This window comes from Phyllostomus hastatus, unplaced genomic scaffold (genome assembly GCF_019186645.2).
Source record: "Phyllostomus hastatus isolate PE091 unplaced genomic scaffold, TTU_PhHast_1.1 phas_scaffold_129, whole genome shotgun sequence".
Classification (NCBI taxonomy): domain Eukaryota; kingdom Metazoa; phylum Chordata; class Mammalia; order Chiroptera; family Phyllostomidae; genus Phyllostomus; species Phyllostomus hastatus.
The window spans coordinates 16,507,417-16,515,397 of NW_025334009.1; positions in this window are offsets into that span (position 1 = coordinate 16,507,417).

Consider the following 7,981-nt stretch of genomic DNA (forward strand, 5'->3'; position numbering starts at 1 on the left):
TACATAGATTCCAAAACATGCAAATTAAGTAAATTCTTGACTCCCTAGGGAGGGGTGAGGAGGGGTAGAGCACAAAGAGGCACCAGGTTCCCCTTGAGGGTGGTAACATGCTCATCTTGATTGCGGGATTGGATTGCTCCCAGGGACGTACCCATATGTCAAAGTACTTCAGATTTTACAGATGAAACGTGTGCAATTTATTATGCATCAATGATCACCAATAAAGTTATTGAAAAATTACCACTTTTTGCCTTTGAATTGTCCCCACAATTTAGTACTTTCTTACTCTTTTTGATTGTTTATACAATTTGACCAAATCTGGTCCCTGAGAAGATCTGGTATAATACTTGATTCCTTAATGTGTTTAGAGGAGAATTTTGGGTGTTGCTTTAGAAGGTCTTTGTCTAATAATTGAACATTCTATTTTTATTCTGTCTAGTGAAGGAAAAGAACTTGAGGATAGTGATGGGAACAACTAAACAGTAAGTTGAAGGCCAGCCACGGGCAACCAGGGTGGTCCTGATGCCCTGTAAGGTGACCAGGTGACCTAGACAAGCTTGTAGAATGTCGAGAAAGACTTTTTAGGGAGACCTTATCCTCAGGAGAATGTGTAGGACAAGGTTAGGCTAAAAGGGCAAACCCCAAAGGAAACCTTTTAAAATAAATATTTCTAATCTTGGACATTGTTGTCCTCTCAAAATAAACTTTACTTATCTATTTATAGCTTGGGTAACAGGAACCAAGCTCCTCATGTGTTAACACAGGGCAATTCATTCTGAATGTCACTCGGAAATGAAATTTAATCAATCCAGTCCAGACTCCTAGTTTACAATGATATCAGAGAGTTTGGACGTGAAACCTGCCATGAGATAGCATATCTATATTCTTTGTGCTTATTTTTGTATTTTTAAATATATCATTTTGATAAGGGTACACATGCCATGTATGTATCATTTAAAGGATAAAGATAAAATGAGCACTGAACTAATCACCCAGTTTAAGACAATGTAACCTTAAAGCTCCTTGGGTGTATGTCGCTGACTGGTCCCTCCTTCTTTCTCCTTCTAGAGACAATTAATATCTTGAATGTCATTAGTCATTCTGTGTTTTTCTTCATAGCTTTCAATTTATATAGGTGCCTGTAAACAAGATATCATTTCATTTTACCTGTATTTAACATTTTAAAGAGTTTTCAGTCATAATGACTATATTCTCCCTTGCCTTTTCACGTAGTATTAGGTACTTGAGGTTCATTTGTATTGATATGCACAGCAACCAGTGCTTTATTTCAACTGCTCTGTAACAGTCCATAAGCTACAATGTATCTGTTTGTACTAAAGGCTATAGAGATTTTGGTTGGTTTCATTTTTTTGTTATAAACAATGGTATTATGCATATTTTACATGTTTCTGTGTACAGTGTAATAAGTTTATCTCTAGAGATAGAATTGCTGGGGCTATAGGATATATATATTAATTGTGTATATAAATTTATAAATTTATATATATATATAAATTCACTAGATTATTAAATCATTTTCCAAAGTGGTTGCTTCATTTACATTTCTATAGTCAATGGGCAATACTTCTCATTGACTCACTGTCTTGTCAATACTTAGTATAATGAGACTTTTTTTCAATCAGTGATTTAATTTGCTGTATTTTTATTTTAATTTTGCAATTTTTGATTAGTAATGAAATTTAGCACTTTCTTATTGCAACTGGTCATTTGTGCTATCTTCCCTTTGAAATATGTATTCCTTTCTTTTGCTCATTTTATAGTAAGATGTCTTTTTATTATTAATTTTAGGGGTTCTTAATATGTTTTGAATTACAAAGCTTTGTCAATTGCATTTGTTGCAAATGTCTTCCTTCATCTTGTGGCTTGTGTGTGTGTGTGTGTGTGTGTGTGTGTGAATGTGTGTGTGTGTGTGTTTTTAAGGTGTCAATTTTAATGTAGTGAAATTTATCAATCTCTTCTCTTAAACTTTGTGCTTTTTTGCTTTCTTTTATGAAATCATTCTCTACCTTGAAGCTATAACTTTTCTCATGTATATTTTTGTCTATAAGTTTAAAGTTTGACTTTTTATTTTTAAGTTGTTAACCTTTTCAGAATTAATTTTTGAACATTAATTAATTAATTATATGAGATATACGCCCAATTTCTTTTTTGTTTGTTTGGTTTGGATAACCCATTGTCTTAATACAATTATTTAATGTTTTATCCTTTCCCCGGTCATACACAGACTAAGTTCTGTCATATATTCAGTTTACTTGTATGTACTAGTCTGTTTGGGAACTCTCTGTTTGGTTAGTCTGTTTGTCTATCCTTGAGCCAATGTCAAGTTGTCCTCACTTAAATTAAGCTCCAGTTTTCATTTCTGGTTGGACTAGTCATCCCCCACTTTTCCCTTACCTTTCTGTTCTTCACTCAGCCTATTTCTATATCAAAATAATTCTTGCTTTAAGAAACGTTATTTCTCAAGAAAGCTGTCACCAATTTATACCCTTTCCCCAAGAAAAGGGATTATTTCTCAACTCTGAGAGACCACAGCCTTAGAAGAAATTATCTTACATTATTCTGAGTTATTTCACTCATGCCAATAAATCTTAAGCATTGCTTTCATCTCTAAGCAAGCATTTTGCTCCCAAGAGTAATTAACTCATTGTAGACCGCATCTAAGACTTCATAAATCGAAAACACTTGGCCTGGAGTTCCGTGGTGAATTTATATGACAAATATTCTGCTTTAGTGGAGGACAGCCAACATAAAGAATGGCGCTTCTTCTCACAGAAACATATGCCTTGTTATGAAGAGATTTGGCTGGTTCGCAAAAATCACTAAGGTCTGGAAAATGGTGTTTGTGGCTCTGCATCGCAGGATGGTCCTTAAGGCCATGTCAAAGCTAGTTAGTTTTTTACTTCTTCATTCATGCAGAGTGACTTATTAGATATAAGACTATGTGAAGAAAAGGACATAGTTGAAGTTGAGATTTAAGAAGCTCAGCAAAGTCCACGGTATCGGAAGAGAGACTATTTCACTACCAAGTACTGAAAGGGTAGGGTCCTCCTCAGTGATGAACTTGCCATACATTGGTCTCTGGTCCTTGCAGACTTAGAAGTTCAATTCATTCAAAAATAGATAGTAGATTTATCTTTGAGAAGCTAATTGATATTTAACATTTTTATAAAAACTGATATAAAATACAGAATGACAATTTATTAATTAACAGTTGGCAAAAGCTTTGTAGTATTTGCCACATCAGATCTGGAACTTTTTTGTGAGCATGGAATGGACTTAATCAATTATTAAATAAGTAATTATTAAAAATTATTGTGAGCCAGATATGGTCACAGAAAGTTCAGTTGATTGTGGAACTCAGAAGCTGAATGACGTCAGGTGTGTCAGTCACCTACTACTAAGTAACAGCACCCCAAGCTAGTGGTTTAAAATGTCACCGATCATTTACTCAGCTCCCAAATCTGTAATCAGGGAAGGACTCAGCGGGGACTGCCTGTCCGTGTTCTGCGCTGTAGCCGCTGGAACAGCCTGAATGCTGGAGGGCAGTTGAGGCCCAGGAGCCCGAATGCATCCACACATTTGCCCATTCCTGTATCTGAGAGCTGATGCTGGGTGTGCATCGTACTAGCCACTGGAGCTTTTGGCTGAGGCACCTGGAAGTGGTCCCCTCACAGGGCTGCTTGGCTTTCTAAGAATATGATGGCTCTGTTCCGGGAGAGGACACCCTCGAGTTAAAAAGCAGAAATGCAGGACATTTTTGTGCCATAACTTAACACTATGGTCTACTGGGCAGGGCAAAGCAGTTGTGAAGGTCTTCCTAAGTTCAAGGGGAGGAAATGTAGACCTTGACACTCTTTGGGAGCAGTGTTACACTAACACTGTAAATTTAGATAGATAGATAGATAGATAGATAGATAGATAGATAGATAGATACACACACATACATATACATGTACATATATATAATTTATCTCTATGTGTGTGTGTGTGTGTGTGTGTGTGTGTGTGTGTGTGTGTGTATAATGAGACATCAATGGTAGCCATCCTTGGAAAACACAACCCACTGTGTCAGCTGTCAGAATCTAACGTATCCATCTCTCCACACTGAGCTACAGCAGCTACTTGGGTAAACAAATGACATTCTTGCCCCATCTGGGAAGAAAAAACAAGTCATTAACTTTTAAATGGGTAAATTGGACCTTACTGAATTGGATCTTTGGCTATGACTCATTTGAAAAATATAGACTAGTGGAAAAGACAGTGGGTAAATAATCAAAAGCTGTAGGTATCAGTCCCAACTCTGTTATTATCCATGAGAGTTTAGACAGTGTCAACCTTGCTGAACCTGTTTGACAAAGAGGTTTCTTTTACTCTAAAATCATGTGACTTGCCCATGCAATTTAATGATTGAGTATCTTGTTCCTTGAAGATATTTTCATTTGTTCTTTCTCTTAAGGAAATATTTATTTAGGGGAAGGTTGTCAAGAAGGATGGTGTCAAAACTTCTAGGAGAGGTAAATTTTAAAATCTACAATCCACTGCAAGTCTGAAAACCTTCAAATTCTGTTGCAAAGTTTTTGTTCTGGTGTTTAGAGAAGAAACCAATTTCCCATCAGCCAATAAAGAATACAGGGTGGGGCAAGAGCAGGTTCATAGTGGTTTGTACGGAAAATAACACAATAATGATAAATAATACAAGAATAAACTCTGTGTTTCTGGTACTCACAACTGTAACCCTACTCCTGCTCCACCCTGTATGTTTAAAGAAATCTAGAATACTTCTACTTTTATTAATAACATCTTCTCTTAGAGTAGAGAGAAATAATAAAGGCAATTTAAAGAAATCAGCAGTGTCCCTTACTAATCACTCTGGAGAGGAACATACTAAGTCCCCTTCGACCTTTTAGGAGCTATGGAAAATTCTTTGTTATGTGAAGCTGTCCTGTGAATTGCTGGTGGCTAAGCACCTCTGCCCTCCACCCATCAGATGACAGTAGCATCCCTTCTCCTTCTTGTGACAACCAAAACTGTCTTCACACATCACGAAATGACTGCAGCAACACAATCTCTGTTAGGAAACCACAGCTTTAGTATGGCATGCTGGCATTTTGCAGACTTGCTCTGTTCATTCATCTCAGTAAATAACCCAGATTTTGAAAATGCAGTGAGTGAGTCCTGGGCATCGTGGCTGTTCGAAATTGGGGAACAGTGATTTTCAGCAGTCGTGGGTTTAGTCCCCGAGATTCTGACTAAACTGAGCCAGGATGTCAACTGGGCAAGGTTTTGTTGTTTTCATTGTTATTGTTGCTCGTTGGCTTGTTTTTAGCTCCAAAGGTGATTCCAATATCCCGTGAGGTATAAGAAACAGTGCTTTAGAGAAAGGCAAGCATCTCCTTCTGAGCCTTATGTTTGTGGGCACGTGCCACCAAAATACGGAGCAAGGACAAGCTCTGACAGCGTTCCAGTCTTTTCACACCAGCAATAGTCACTCCGGCCTATCTCAGGAGTCATCTGGCCAATGTCCCCAACAGGAAAGGATACAATTAGAAAGACACAATTATCTATGGATTCAGAGATCAATTCTAAATCTGGAGAAGAAATGGGAAGAGATCTGTATAATTAATCTGACAAAGAGAACTAATGGAAGAATTGAAATGCATAACAAATTAATGACAAAGATAAATACTTACCAGGGTTGCTCTTTGTGTGAGAAGACCCTGTTACTGACAGTGATATTGATATCCATTGTTATGGGCAAAGTTAGGAAGGCAGATGTGATGCATGCTTAGTAACAGGGATTACTTTCAATAGTGCCAGTAATAGCATTGTGCATTTCTATGCCCATTATAATCTTGTAAGACTAAGATGGATTTGATAAGAAGTGGCCTGGGAAAACCTCAGAGCTTTCCTAGTGTTTAAAGTTTCAAAACAAGCATTTTATTTATCATAGATACTTGCAAGGATTTTTCAAGTGCCTATCAGCAAAAAGATACGCTTGATAAAAATTAAATTGTGCCAGTTCTCCAACCAGGTAGAAATCTCTTAATAGTGACTGGCTTCTGTGACTCCTAGAGGCTACTAAGAAGAGCAAAGTTGTTGACATTTAGAATTCTAGAAATCTTTTGGTTGAGAAGTAGAACGTTGAATGAAGTTTATGAAGGTAAATGGATGGCAGTGGCAAGAAGAGCAGCATTCCAGAGGAAGCAAGGGGCAAGGGCTTTCTTGAGAATGATAAATAATTTGTTTCATACGGTGCCCAGGCTGTCCGATGTTCACAGAAAGTGCCTGTTTTAAGCAGGCAATTCCACATTCTCCCCGAGACCCTCTCCATCTTCTCACTGCCTCAGTCCCTGCACGATCACAGCAACGCCAGATCTGCTTTTCAGAACAGCCCCAAATTCATAAATTTCTCAAAGAAACAGCAATCTGTGTCACAGGGAAGCAAGCAGAAACACCTCATCCTCTCCACACTTCCTGGACAGCAAAACATGACTCAGCACCATCATCGTCCCTGCAGAGAACAAATACCTTTCTACGTGTGTGCTTTGGAGGCAAAGACCAAGTAGATCCATAGATGATCCCTGAAGTGAGGATTCCAAAAATCCCAACAATTATGGTAAATAGTATACTTTAATTATTATTAGGTAGTTCTCAAAGATTTAGTGGCATGAGAGAATGAAGACAGAAGTGGTATTGAATTCAAGTGTTTCCTCCAGAAATTACGGGGGTCACAATTTTGATACTAAGTCCAAGGGCTAATTTTTCTATGGGTGAAAGCCATCTCACACACTTGGGGCTCTTGTCTCCTAGGAGAAAATTCTCTGCCCTGTGTCAACTTGCTTTTGCTCCATTGCCCTTCTCCCAACCCCGAGACAGAGAAAAGAGTGTGCCCCTTCAACGGTGTCTGGAAAGCAGAAAATCCTTAATCCTTGTGCTACATTGGCGCTGGTTGTCTGTGTGCCATTACTGAATTAGTGACATGGTGATGTCCCTCAGTTACTAACCCAGGATTAGCGAGACCCTCACAGATGTGTTGTTACTAAGAGTACTAAGTTTCTAGCACCAAAAGGAGTATGTTTAAATTCAAAGGGCTATGCATCCAAGTTATAAGGAGAGTTCAAAACCCTTGTAGCAGTAAATATATTTTAAGGAATTTTTACTATGATATGTATAATTCCATTATTTTAATGATTATAATGTTAAAAGATGTTTCAGACAGCAACCAGTGTCATTTCTGATTGAGCATTTTAATAATTACCAAGATTCAGATGATCATTTGTGTACAGAAAGTACTTTTGGAGACACCTCATCCTTGAAGTCACATGTGAGAGGGCAGGGACCGGTTTTTATGGTAAATGCCATGTGGCTTTTACCAGTTGTGGGCCCCTACCTACTGGTAAGTCATCACAAGGAAAAGAAAATTAGAGCCAAGAGATGGAGAATTTTATATTATTTGTTTGCCCTGATCCACCAATTCTTGAATGTCTACTTACTTTGCTCCTCTTTAAATTATATAAGGAAAAAAGTCCTTTTCTGCTTAATCCAAACTAAGTTGTATTTCTGTGTCCTTCAGCCAAAAATATCATGAGCAACACATTATTATCCTGATCTAAAATACAAAGAGGAAAATGAAGATCGGAAAGATGAAGCGATTTAAACAATGCCAACAAGACAAAGGAAGAGACAAGACTTCGGTCTACTGGCTCTTGTGTTCTTTTTGCGTGCACCCAGCTGAGCTAATAATATCTGATAACGTCTGATAAACATGCAATACATCTGTTCAGGAAGTTCTTCCATTAATCAACCACTAAATATTTCCTGAGCTTCCTCCCAGGATGATAAGGATTGCTGCTAAATGTAAGTTAGGCTACCTGCTCTCAAGTCACACACACACACACACACAATGCAGTTAGGCAGCAAGGCCTATGCGAAAGAAGCTGTTCATTTGCAAAGAGTTAGT